Below are 14886 nucleotides of genomic sequence, written 5' to 3'. Positions count from 1 at the left end.
CTAGAAAATAGTGAAAATGTATTTTTCCCTATGAAAACAAAACGTTTTGTAAGTTGAAACATGGTTTTATATTGCTTGTATTGGATTTCAAGATAATATGGAAGTAATGAAGTGATTGTTACTATGGTGAGAATTGATTTTGTTATCTTTGGATTTTGGACTCTATTTTTGCTTGTATTGGATTTTGGATTTTTGAGTTTAGCAACTTATTCATTTAGATTTGTTGTATTGTGTGTCATTGTAGCAAGCAAATGAGAGGATCGATGTATGTGTGGATGATAAGGTTACAAACTACTTAAACCAGAGAGATGTGCAAGAGGCACTTCATGCGAAGCTTGTCGGAGTTTGCAAGTAGGATGTTTGTAGCAAGTAAGTCATTCTCGAGGTTTTAAGTTACAGTTGCAGTCGAAATTCATAGTATTGCGTAGAATCGTGATTAAATGTGGTTGATATGGCCTAATTCACGGTTTTAAGTTGCAGTTGTGGTTGAAATCTTTAATATGACATAGAATTGTGATTGAATGTGGTTGGTAAGGCCTCATTTGAGGTTGCAGAGACATCAAAACCTGGAGTTAGAGTTCTATTAGGCTAATAATGGTTTTTAACCAATACATGTAATCATTGGTTTTTGTTTTGTTGGTAACAGCATTTTGGACTATGATGTGCTTAACTTGGAAGTGCCAACACTCCCTATTGTTGGATCATTGATAAAATCTGGAGTTAGAGCTCTAATTTATAGGTATCTAGAGTTCTCATTCTCATTATCATTCTAAACATAAATCAGGTCACGTTTAATTTATTTTCAACTAAAACCAATTCAATCAAAATCAGTTTTTATCATCGCAAAACAAAAAGTATGCTTAGTCTCACATTTCCTTTGTGTTCAGGTCAACTGCGTCGACACTTACTAACAACTGGATGGAGTACTTTTGTGACTTCCAAAAGATTAGTTGCTAGAGATACTTTTGTGTTTCTGAGGTATTCATTTGATGTTTTCTTGTTCTTGGTTTCCTTGATATGGTTCAAAAAAATCATCATATACTGTAAAATCATACAATGTTTTTGTTTGACTATGCAAACATTAAAACTAAACAAGATTATGTGTTATAGAGGAAACAATGGAGAATTACGTGTTGGAGTGAGGCATCTCGTAATTCTCCAACACGTAATTATGGTCAGAGCATGCACCTTGGAGTCCTTGCAACTGCATCTCATGGTGTTGCAACCCAAACTCTTTTGTTGACTACGTTGTTGACTTTAGCGTCGGCCGTCCAACACAACTATTTTTTCCTCAGCTGACGTGTCAACTGACATATTTAGCATCGGATGTTTTGATTTTGTTGATAGCGTCAGCGTAGCGTAGGTCTGGCCGACACTAATATAGCGTCAGATGGTGTTTGGCTGACGCTATTCATTAGCTTCGACTGTTTTAGCTTAGGCCCGATACCGACGCTAAATCACCATTAGCGTCAGCTTTGAGCCGACGCTAAATCCTATTTTTCTAGTAGTGTAGATGGTTAATGCGTTAATCGTGTAAACAATTTAACTTTAGGAGTTTTCACTACATGTGAAGTCATATTGAACTTTAAAAATGAAGAGTTGTGTGTGTTTGGTTGATTTTGACCTTGATAATTGATGAAGAGTAATGTTACATTGAGTATCTTGCTACTTTGTTGATTTACTATACTATTGATATTTGAAAGTACTTCTAATTTTCTTTTTGGGATAAAAGTGGAAAGTTCTGATCGTTTTCAACTTAGTAAAGAATATTTTCTTTGCTTATCATGTATTCCTTGTAGAATGTATGTAGTTTTGGGTTATAACAAGTTCTTATGTCTATCAAAATTGAAGTCCGAGATCGTAAATTGCTTAATCAAAATTGAAGAAGTTAAGGAATGAAGGTTGGATTTAATTGTTGTCAAATTTTAATGTTAGTTTTAATTAAAGTCTGAATTAGTAAGAATATTTGGGTTTAATTGTAAGAACTTGAGTTGGGCCAAATTTAGAGAACTTGTAAGGAGGTGCCAATATAAAAAGCAACCCCTTATTTTTTTCAATGCAGATTTTGAACATTATTTTAGTGAGGTTTTGCTCTATGGAGTTCTTGATAAAATTCACTTTGAACTTATCAAGGTTATTAACCCTTGTGGTGTTCTTTTGGCTTATCAATCCCTAGATTGTTGGACCATTTTGTTCTTGGTTCGTTTGCTGAATAATAATTTGGAGTTTCCTTTACAACAAGCCTTAATACACAAATTCTACCCAATTTCGTGTTCAGTAACATGCTATCATATCTCGAGTTCTACATACTTGATTTTGGTGATTCAATAGCCTAACTTGTGTTTCAGAACGTCATCTTTCACCTCGTTTTGGAATCATTCAATTCTGAGTTTCGTAGCTTCAGCTATCATGTTCTTTAGCAAAACATGATTTTTGCTCCAATTTGTAAGTTTTCAACCTAAACCGATCTTTAAAGTGAATCATGATAAACAAGATCATATCATTTGGTATCAGAGCTTCTATCTAGGTTTAAAATTGAGTAAAATTATGTTTATGCATTTTTTGTGATACATAAATTGCTAGTTGTGTTGCTTTTGCTTGAACTATCATTCTTAGTTAATTTGCGTGTTGCTGCTACTTGAAAAAATAGGAAAATACAAAAAAAAATATACAAAATACAACAACAACAACAATAATAATAATAATAATAATAATAATAATAATAATAATAATAATAATAATAATAATAATAATAATAATAATAATAATAATAATAATAATAATAATAATTGTTGTATTGTTAAAAGTAGTGCACACTACTTGTTTGACAAAATTCCTAAGAGTAATTTTTTTCTTTCAATCACATTACTATTGCTTTGTGTTACTTTTTGTTCTTCGTACCAATTTTGGTTCAAAAATATCGAGGTCCTTGCTAATTCAATTAAGAACTTGAAGAGAACAATTGAGTGGAAAAAGGCAAGAGGGATTCATTATAAAAATAAGCCTACATTGAGTTAAACACGAGTGACAAATTCAAGAGTGTAAACATGTGAGCTGTGTGATGAGGTCATTTTCTTTCATTTTTGTTTGTTTTCTTTTTTTATTTAAAATATGGCAGGAATAGGTGGTGTTGATAGTCCTCCTCAAAGGAGAAACAATAGATTGTTAGTGGAGACTATAACTGCTCAAATGCAAAGAATGTTTGGGGAACATACTGAAGGTTTACAAGCTAGAATTGAACAATTAGAAAATCAAGAAAATCATGGTGATGACCGAGGTAGAAAAAGGAGAAGAGAAACTGAAGATGATGGTAGAGAAGATAAAATAGATAGAGTGAAGCTTAAAATACCATTGTTTTAATGAAAAAGTGATGCAGAGGAAAATTGAACAACTCTTTTCATGTAATAATTACACATAAGAGAATAAGCTAAAGGTGGTAGTAGTCATGGAATTTACTGATTATGCATTCATTTGGTGGGACCAATTACAAAAAGAAAGAGTGAGGTTTGAAGAACCAATGATAGATAGTTGGGTGGAGATGAAGAGGTTAATGCGGAAGAAATTTGTTCCTTCTTATTATCATTGAGACATTCGCAATAAGCTTAAAAGACTCACAAAGATAGAAAAAGTGTGGATGATTATTATAAGGAGATGGAGGTGTGCTTAGTTAGAGCCAATATTAGTGAAGATAGGGAAGTAACTATAACAAGTTTCTTACAAGGGCTGAATAGTGATATTGTGAAATTACAAAACTATAAGTGTAAGTGATATTGTGAAATTACAAAACTATGTAGAGTTGGAGGACTTAGTGCATCAACCTACTAATGTAGAACAACAACTAAAAAGAAGGGTGTCATGAGAAATAGTTCTTCTAACTTTAATGCTTCTAGTTGGAAGGATAAAAATAAGAGGGAGGGAAGTCCTTCATCAAACACATCCACAATTGCACCTCAGAGGACTCAAAATAACTTCAATGATGTTCATAAGAAAGCAAAAGATAGTGAGATTAAATGTTTTAGATGTTTAGGAAGAGGTCATACAACTTCTGAATGTCCAACTAAGAAGACCATGTTACTTAAGGAGAATGAAGTACTAGTGGATCATCTTTCGAATCTGCTACATCTAGTGATGAAGATAATGAGGAAGAAGTTGCTAAAGGAGGAGACTTGTTCATGGTTAGAAGCACTACAAGAAAATTGACTTTTAGTGACCAACTTTGAAATAAAGTTTGTCACTAAAAGTCAAAAACTGTAGGTAAAGGTCAATAATACTTTAAGTGACATCTGAATTCACAGTCAACTTTAAGGGTGTGTTGCTAATTTCTACCTACAATAATGACTGTCACTAAAAATTAGATAAGTATAAATAAAAAATTGATCTATTCCTACGGTATTGTATGTCACTAAATATTTGGTAAATTTAAATAAAGAATTGATCTCTTCCTATGGCATTGTCTATCACTAAAAACTAGATAAATATAAATAAATTTTTGATATATTCTTACGGTATTGTCTGTCACTAAAACTTATTATTATTTATTAAATTTATTTTTTCTCCCTACTTGTAATTCTAAATTATTAATACCATAAATTAAATTTAAATTCTTTTTATTAACTAATTCCGTTGAACACACTGTCTGAGGATCCCTGAGGTGAACAACTCAATAATCATGTTAACATTCTTGTGCTTGTCATCAATCCAGGAAATGTAGAACCTTACAATGTTACTGTGCTTCAACAACCCCAATAGATGCACTTCTGAATACAACATCTCTAGGTCGCCTGATGATTGTATTACTTCATCAATCCAAACTTGGCTCCATGCAACTTCAAGTCCGTTGACTTCTTCAAATGCCTTAAAACTAATTAACCACAAATTAAGGAAAATATATACAAAAATTCGAATGCGTCATACATTCGAATTTTCTCTAAAACCATCAACAATTAACAATGAGGTAAAAGAATTCACAATTATCAATTACTCCTATAAAATACAACATTATATAGAAATGCTTCTCTAAAACCAAATCTTGAAAGCTCCTCCGCCGATTACTTCCTTACATTGCCATGAATTCAAAAATAAAACTAATAAAATTAGTTTTTTTTTCTCTTTAATTTTAGGGGGAGTGGGGTAAATTAAGAAATGAAAAGAAAAAAAACAGAAGAACTCGATTATCCTATGGTTACGAGAAGAAAGATTAGTTTCAATTATCCTATGGTTACGAGAAGAAAGATCAAAAAAACATGACAGACGATTCTTTTTGAAAATGTTGTTAGTTCTTTGAAAACTTAAATTTGGTTAGTTTGGACAAATTTGTAAAAACTTAAATTTATTTGTTCTTTTTGTAAGTAAAAGACAATAAATTTGTATCATTTTACTATTTAGCACGTGAAAGATCTCTTTTTTCTATTATTGTGTTAAAAAATTGTGCAAACATAAATAATTCTGAGCCAGAAATAAGGTGGTTAATTCTGTTTGAAAATGCAGTTAGTTCTTTGAAAATTTTAATTAATTTTAAAAAACTTGTAAAAACTTCAAATTTATTGTTTTTTTTTAATTGAAGATCACAAGTCTGCATTTTTTCTTTACTATTTAACACATGAAATAGCTCTTTTTATTATTATCATATGAATAAATAGTCACTACGCCAAAAACTGCATTTTACAGCGCCCATTTTACAACGTTTGCTAAACACAAGCGCTGTTGTAATTATATTTTAAAAATAACGGAGCCTTTTACAGCGCTTTTGTTCACAAGCGCTGTAAAACAAGCGCTGTTGTAGGTCATATAACGTTTGCGCATAACGTTATAAGGCGTTTACAGCGCTTGTCATAAAAGCGCTGTAAAATGAAGCGCTTTCGCGTATCATTTACAGCGCTTTTTTCACAAGCGCTGTAAACTACATCTTTCAAATAATTATATACGTTGGAAACCCTCATATCCTCTACATCTTTCAAATAATTATATACGTTGGGAACCCTAATATCCTCTACGTACTGTGCGGCCATCTACGTTGTCTAAGGTATTTTTTACACATGATCTGTTATGTTTTGAAATTGTCAAAAATTGTCAAAAACTCATACCACATGATCTGTTCTGTTTTGAAATTGTCAAAAATTGTCAAAAACTCATACCACATGATCTGTTCTGTTTTGAAATTGTCAAAAATTGTCAAAAACTCATACCACATGATCTGTTCTGTTTTGAAATTGTCAAAAATTGTCAAAAACTCATACCACATGATCTGTTCTGTTTTGAAATTGTCAAAAATTGTCAAAAACTCATACCACATGATCTGTTCTGTTTTGAAATTGTCAAAAATTGTCAAAAACTCATACCACATGATCTGTTCTGTTTTGAAATTGTCAAAAATTGTCAAAAACTCATACCACATGATCTGTTCTGTTTTGAAATTGTCAAAAATTGTCAAAAACTCATACCACATGATCTGTTCTGTTTTGAAATTGTCAAAAATTGTCAAAAACTCATACCACATGATCTGTTCTGTTTTGAAATTGTCAAAAATTGTCAAAAACTCATACCACATGATCTGTTCTGTTTTGAAATTGTCAAAAATTGTCAAAAACTCATACCACATGATCTGTTCTGTTTTGAAATTGTCAAAAATTGTCAAAAACTCATACCACATGATCTGTTCTGTTTTGAAATTGTCAAAAATTGTCAAAAACTCATACCACATGATCTGTTCTGTTTTGAAATTGTCAAAAATTGTCAAAAACTCATACCACATGATCTGTTCTGTTTTGAAATTGTCAAAAATTGTCAAAAACTCATACCACATGATCTGTTCTGTTTTGAAATTGTCAAAAATTGTCAAAAACTCATACCACATGATCTGTTCTGTTTTGAAATTGTCAAAAATTGTCAAAAACTCATACCACATGATCTGTTCTGTTTTGAAATTGTCAAAAATTGTCAAAAACTCATACCACATGATCTGTTCTGTTTTGAAATTGTCAAAAATTGTCAAAAACTCATACCACATGATCTGTTCTGTTTTGAAATTGTCAAAAATTGTCAAAAACTCATACCACATGATCTGTTCTGTTTTGAAATTGTCAAAAATTGTCAAAAACTCATACCACATGATCTGTTCTGTTTTGAAATTGTCAAAAATTGTCAAAAACTCATACCACATGATCTGTTCTGTTTTGAAATTGTCAAAAATTGTCAAAAACTCATACCACATGATCTGTTCTGTTTTGAAATTGTCAAAAATTGTCAAAAACTCATACCACATGATCTGTTCTGTTTTGAAATTGTCAAAAATTGTCAAAAACTCATACCACATGATCTGTTCTGTTTTGAAATTGTCAAAAATTGTCAAAAACTCATACCACATGATCTGTTCTGTTTTGAAATTGTCAAAAATTGTCAAAAACTCATACCACATGATCTGTTCTGTTTTGAAATTGTCAAAAATTGTCAAAAACTCATACCACATGATCTGTTCTGTTTTGAAATTGTCAAAAATTGTCAAAAACTCATACCACATGATCTGTTCTGTTTTGAAATTGTCAAAAATTGTCAAAAACTCATACCACATGATCTGTTCTGTTTTGAAATTGTCAAAAATTGTCAAAAACTCATACCACATGATCTGTTCTGTTTTGAAATTGTCAAAAATTGTCAAAAACTCATACCACATGATCTGTTCTGTTTTGAAATTGTCAAAAATTGTCAAAAACTCATACCACATGATCTGTTCTGTTTTGAAATTGTCAAAAATTGTCAAAAACTCATACCACATGATCTGTTCTGTTTTGAAATTGTCAAAAATTGTCAAAAACTCATACCACATGATCTGTTCTGTTTTGAAATTGTCAAAAATTGTCAAAAACTCATACCACATGATCTGTTCTGTTTTGAAATTGTCAAAAATTGTCAAAAACTCATACCACATGATCTGTTCTGTTTTGAAATTGTCAAAAATTGTCAAAAACTCATACCACATGATCTGTTCTGTTTTGAAATTGTCAAAAATTGTCAAAAACTCATACCACATGATCTGTTCTGTTTTGAAATTGTCAAAAATTGTCAAAAACTCATACCACATGATCTGTTCTGTTTTGAAATTGTCAAAAATTGTCAAAAACTCATACCACATGATCTGTTCTGTTTTGAAATTGTCAAAAATTGTCAAAAACTCATACCACATGATCTGTTCTGTTTTGAAATTGTCAAAAATTGTCAAAAACTCATACCACATGATCTGTTCTGTTTTGAAATTGTCAAAAATTGTCAAAAACTCATACCACATGATCTGTTCTGTTTTGAAATTGTCAAAAATTGTCAAAAACTCATACCACATGATCTGTTCTGTTTTGAAATTGTCAAAAATTGTCAAAAACTCATACCACATGATCTGTTCTGTTTTGAAATTGTCAAAAATTGTCAAAAACTCATACCACATGATCTGTTCTGTTTTGAAATTGTCAAAAATTGTCAAAAACTCATACCACATGATCTGTTCTGTTTTGAAATTGTCAAAAATTGTCAAAAACTCATACCACATGATCTGTTCTGTTTTGAAATTGTCAAAAATTGTCAAAAACTCATACCACATGATCTGTTCTGTTTTGAAATTGTCAAAAATTGTCAAAAACTCATACCACATGATCTGTTCTGTTTTGAAATTGTCAAAAATTGTCAAAAACTCATACCACATGATCTGTTCTGTTTTGAAATTGTCAAAAATTGTCAAAAACTCATACCACATGATCTGTTCTGTTTTGAAATTGTCAAAAATTGTCAAAAACTCATACCACATGATCTGTTCTGTTTTGAAATTGTCAAAAATTGTCAAAAACTCATACCACATGATCTGTTCTGTTTTGAAATTGTCAAAAATTGTCAAAAACTCATACCACATGATCTGTTCTGTTTTGAAATTGTCAAAAATTGTCAAAAACTCATACCACATGATCTGTTCTGTTTTGAAATTGTCAAAAATTGTCAAAAACTCATACCACATGATCTGTTCTGTTTTGAAATTGTCAAAAATTGTCAAAAACTCATACCACATGATCTGTTCTGTTTTGAAATTGTCAAAAATTGTCAAAAACTCATACCACATGATCTGTTCTGTTTTGAAATTGTCAAAAATTGTCAAAAACTCATACCACATGATCTGTTCTGTTTTGAAATTGTCAAAAATTGTCAAAAACTCATACCACATGATCTGTTCTGTTTTGAAATTGTCAAAAATTGTCAAAAACTCATACCACATGATCTGTTCTGTTTTGAAATTGTCAAAAATTGTCAAAAACTCATACCACATGATCTGTTCTGTTTTGAAATTGTCAAAAATTGTCAAAAACTCATACCACATGATCTGTTCTGTTTTGAAATTGTCAAAAATTGTCAAAAACTCATACCACATGATCTGTTCTGTTTTGAAATTGTCAAAAATTGTCAAAAACTCATACCACATGATCTGTTCTGTTTTGAAATTGTCAAAAATTGTCAAAAACTCATACCACATGATCTGTTCTGTTTTGAAATTGTCAAAAATTGTCAAAAACTCATACCACATGATCTGTTCTGTTTTGAAATTGTCAAAAATTGTCAAAAACTCATACCACATGATCTGTTCTGTTTTGAAATTGTCAAAAATTGTCAAAAACTCATACCACATGATCTGTTCTGTTTTGAAATTGTCAAAAATTGTCAAAAACTCATACCACATGATCTGTTCTGTTTTGAAATTGTCAAAAATTGTCAAAAACTCATACCACATGATCTGTTCTGTTTTGAAATTGTCAAAAATTGTCAAAAACTCATACCACATGATCTGTTCTGTTTTGAAATTGTCAAAAATTGTCAAAAACTCATACCACATGATCTGTTCTGTTTTGAAATTGTCAAAAATTGTCAAAAACTCATACCACATGATCTGTTCTGTTTTGAAATTGTCAAAAATTGTCAAAAACTCATACCACATGATCTGTTCTGTTTTGAAATTGTCAAAAATTGTCAAAAACTCATACCACATGATCTGTTCTGTTTTGAAATTGTCAAAAATTGTCAAAAACTCATACCACATGATCTGTTCTGTTTTGAAATTGTCAAAAATTGTCAAAAACTCATACCACATGATCTGTTCTGTTTTGAAATTGTCAAAAATTGTCAAAAACTCATACCACATGATCTGTTCTGTTTTGAAATTGTCAAAAATTGTCAAAAACTCATACCACATGATCTGTTCTGTTTTGAAATTGTCAAAAATTGTCAAAAACTCATACCACATGATCTGTTCTGTTTTGAAATTGTCAAAAATTGTCAAAAACTCATACCACATGATCTGTTCTGTTTTGAAATTGTCAAAAATTGTCAAAAACTCATACCACATGATCTGTTCTGTTTTGAAATTGTCAAAAATTGTCAAAAACTCATACCACATGATCTGTTCTGTTTTGAAATTGTCAAAAATTGTCAAAAACTCATACCACATGATCTGTTCTGTTTTGAAATTGTCAAAAATTGTCAAAAACTCATACCACATGATCTGTTCTGTTTTGAAATTGTCAAAAATTGTCAAAAACTCATACCACATGATCTGTTCTGTTTTGAAATTGTCAAAAATTGTCAAAAACTCATACCACATGATCTGTTCTGTTTTGAAATTGTCAAAAATTGTCAAAAACTCATACCACATGATCTGTTCTGTTTTGAAATTGTCAAAAATTGTCAAAAACTCATACCACATGATCTGTTCTGTTTTGAAATTGTCAAAAATTGTCAAAAACTCATACCACATGATCTGTTCTGTTTTGAAATTGTCAAAAATTGTCAAAAACTCATACCACATGATCTGTTCTGTTTTGAAATTGTCAAAAATTGTCAAAAACTCATACCACATGATCTGTTCTGTTTTGAAATTGTCAAAAATTGTCAAAAACTCATACCACATGATCTGTTCTGTTTTGAAATTGTCAAAAATTGTCAAAAACTCATACCACATGATCTGTTCTGTTTTGAAATTGTCAAAAATTGTCAAAAACTCATACCACATGATCTGTTCTGTTTTGAAATTGTCAAAAATTGTCAAAAACTCATACCACATGATCTGTTCTGTTTTGAAATTGTCAAAAATTGTCAAAAACTCATACCACATGATCTGTTCTGTTTTGAAATTGTCAAAAATTGTCAAAAACTCATACCACATGATCTGTTCTGTTTTGAAATTGTCAAAAATTGTCAAAAACTCATACCACATGATCTGTTCTGTTTTGAAATTGTCAAAAATTGTCAAAAACTCATACCACATGATCTGTTCTGTTTTGAAATTGTCAAAAATTGTCAAAAACTCATACCACATGATCTGTTCTGTTTTGAAATTGTCAAAAATTGTCAAAAACTCATACCACATGATCTGTTCTGTTTTGAAATTGTCAAAAATTGTCAAAAACTCATACCACATGATCTGTTCTGTTTTGAAATTGTCAAAAATTGTCAAAAACTCATACCACATGATCTGTTCTGTTTTGAAATTGTCAAAAATTGTCAAAAACTCATACCACATGATCTGTTCTGTTTTGAAATTGTCAAAAATTGTCAAAAACTCATACCACATGATCTGTTCTGTTTTGAAATTGTCAAAAATTGTCAAAAACTCATACCACATGATCTGTTCTGTTTTGAAATTGTCAAAAATTGTCAAAAACTCATACCACATGATCTGTTCTGTTTTGAAATTGTCAAAAATTGTCAAAAACTCATACCACATGATCTGTTCTGTTTTGAAATTGTCAAAAATTGTCAAAAACTCATACCACATGATCTGTTCTGTTTTGAAATTGTCAAAAATTGTCAAAAACTCATACCACATGATCTGTTCTGTTTTGAAATTGTCAAAAATTGTCAAAAACTCATACCACATGATCTGTTCTGTTTTGAAATTGTCAAAAATTGTCAAAAACTCATACCACATGATCTGTTCTGTTTTGAAATTGTCAAAAATTGTCAAAAACTCATACCACATGATCTGTTCTGTTTTGAAATTGTCAAAAATTGTCAAAAACTCATACCACATGATCTGTTCTGTTTTGAAATTGTCAAAAATTGTCAAAAACTCATACCACATGATCTGTTCTGTTTTGAAATTGTCAAAAATTGTCAAAAACTCATACCACATGATCTGTTCTGTTTTGAAATTGTCAAAAATTGTCAAAAACTCATACCACATGATCTGTTCTGTTTTGAAATTGTCAAAAATTGTCAAAAACTCATACCACATGATCTGTTCTGTTTTGAAATTGTCAAAAATTGTCAAAAACTCATACCACATGATCTGTTCTGTTTTGAAATTGTCAAAAATTGTCAAAAACTCATACCACATGATCTGTTCTGTTTTGAAATTGTCAAAAATTGTCAAAAACTCATACCACATGATCTGTTCTGTTTTGAAATTGTCAAAAATTGTCAAAAACTCATACCACATGATCTGTTCTGTTTTGAAATTGTCAAAAATTGTCAAAAACTCATACCACATGATCTGTTCTGTTTTGAAATTGTCAAAAATTGTCAAAAACTCATACCACATGATCTGTTCTGTTTTGAAATTGTCAAAAATTGTCAAAAACTCATACCACATGATCTGTTCTGTTTTGAAATTGTCAAAAATTGTCAAAAACTCATACCACATGATCTGTTCTGTTTTGAAATTGTCAAAAATTGTCAAAAACTCATACCACATGATCTGTTCTGTTTTGAAATTGTCAAAAATTGTCAAAAACTCATACCACATGATCTGTTCTGTTTTGAAATTGTCAAAAATTGTCAAAAACTCATACCACATGATCTGTTCTGTTTTGAAATTGTCAAAAATTGTCAAAAACTCATACCACATGATCTGTTCTGTTTTGAAATTGTCAAAAATTGTCAAAAACTCATACCACATGATCTGTTCTGTTTTGAAATTGTCAAAAATTGTCAAAAACTCATACCACATGATCTGTTCTGTTTTGAAATTGTCAAAAATTGTCAAAAACTCATACCACATGATCTGTTCTGTTTTGAAATTGTCAAAAATTGTCAAAAACTCATACCACATGATCTGTTCTGTTTTGAAATTGTCAAAAATTGTCAAAAACTCATACCACATGATCTGTTCTGTTTTGAAATTGTCAAAAATTGTCAAAAACTCATACCACATGATCTGTTCTGTTTTGAAATTGTCAAAAATTGTCAAAAACTCATACCACATGATCTGTTCTGTTTTGAAATTGTCAAAAATTGTCAAAAACTCATACCACATGATCTGTTCTGTTTTGAAATTGTCAAAAATTGTCAAAAACTCATACCACATGATCTGTTCTGTTTTGAAATTGTCAAAAATTGTCAAAAACTCATACCACATGATCTGTTCTGTTTTGAAATTGTCAAAAATTGTCAAAAACTCATACCACATGATCTGTTCTGTTTTGAAATTGTCAAAAATTGTCAAAAACTCATACCACATGATCTGTTCTGTTTTGAAATTGTCAAAAATTGTCAAAAACTCATACCACATGATCTGTTCTGTTTTGAAATTGTCAAAAATTGTCAAAAACTCATACCACATGATCTGTTCTGTTTTGAAATTGTCAAAAATTGTCAAAAACTCATACCACATGATCTGTTCTGTTTTGAAATTGTCAAAAATTGTCAAAAACTCATACCACATGATCTGTTCTGTTTTGAAATTGTCAAAAATTGTCAAAAACTCATACCACATGATCTGTTCTGTTTTGAAATTGTCAAAAATTGTCAAAAACTCATACCACATGATCTGTTCTGTTTTGAAATTGTCAAAAATTGTCAAAAACTCATACCACATGATCTGTTCTGTTTTGAAATTGTCAAAAATTGTCAAAAACTCATACCACATGATCTGTTCTGTTTTGAAATTGTCAAAAATTGTCAAAAACTCATACCACATGATCTGTTCTGTTTTGAAATTGTCAAAAATTGTCAAAAACTCATACCACATGATCTGTTCTGTTTTGAAATTGTCAAAAATTAATTACAGCAATCACCCCGAAATAAAGACTATGCTCGACACGTAAGTAATATTCATTTATTTCTTACATATATATATATATAAATAATGTGTTTGTTCATGCTATAATAATCACATTTATTCATTCGATAGTGCCTTAAAAGTTTTTCGAGCTCAAAGAGGTGCTAAAGTGTCGAAGCAGAAGTATAATAACATTACATGGATCCCAATAAAGTGCCCTCGTCAAACAAATAACATCGACTGTGGGTACGACGTATTGAGATTCATGAAGGAGATATTTGCATTATAATAAAACTATTATCCCAGAAACGGTACGATATTTGCATTATATGATTTTCATATATAAATTATCTATATATTTGATACTAACTTAATATAATATGTTCAATTTTTATATTGCAGTACTTTGCCAATTCCAGTCCATCATATTCTGAGGAAGATCTGATGGAATTAAAGGAAGAATGGTGTCAGTACGTGCTTGACATGAAAATTATTTGATTTTCTGGGAAATAGCTTGCTGCTGGGCAAGGGATTATATATGTATTTGAATGTAGTTAATTAGGTTGTAAATTAGGTTGTATATATGTATTTGAATGTAGTTAATTAGGTTGTAAATTAGGTTGTATATATGTATTTGAAGAATGTAGTTTAGGTTGTAAATTAGGTTGTATATTAGGTTGTATATATGTATCTGAATGTAGTTAATTAGGTTGTAAATTAGGTTGTATATATGTATCTGAATGTAGTTAATTAGGTTGTAAATTACAGAGTTACAGAGTTACATATATGTTAATTAAGTTACAGAGTTCTGATTTCTGATTGTGTGAACTGCTTATGGTATTTGAATATGTTTTGTTGTTGTG

At 30.3% G+C, this 14886-nt stretch overlaps 1 long non-coding RNA gene across 1 annotated transcript; it reads left to right on the top strand.

The window, feature by feature from the left end:
• On the top strand, positions 1–739 carry LOC140921031 (uncharacterized). Its single transcript, XR_012163874.1, has 3 exons — positions 1–126; positions 245–369; positions 647–739. It is a non-coding gene; the product is annotated as an uncharacterized lncRNA (long non-coding RNA).
• The last annotated feature ends 14147 nt before the right edge of the window (positions 740–14886 follow it).

Source organism: Cicer arietinum, chromosome 7, assembly GCF_000331145.2.
Source record: "Cicer arietinum cultivar CDC Frontier isolate Library 1 chromosome 7, Cicar.CDCFrontier_v2.0, whole genome shotgun sequence".
Classification (NCBI taxonomy): domain Eukaryota; kingdom Viridiplantae; phylum Streptophyta; class Magnoliopsida; order Fabales; family Fabaceae; genus Cicer; species Cicer arietinum.
Note: the sequence above shows the minus strand (reverse complement) of the source record. Positions and strands in the feature narration are given on the sequence as shown.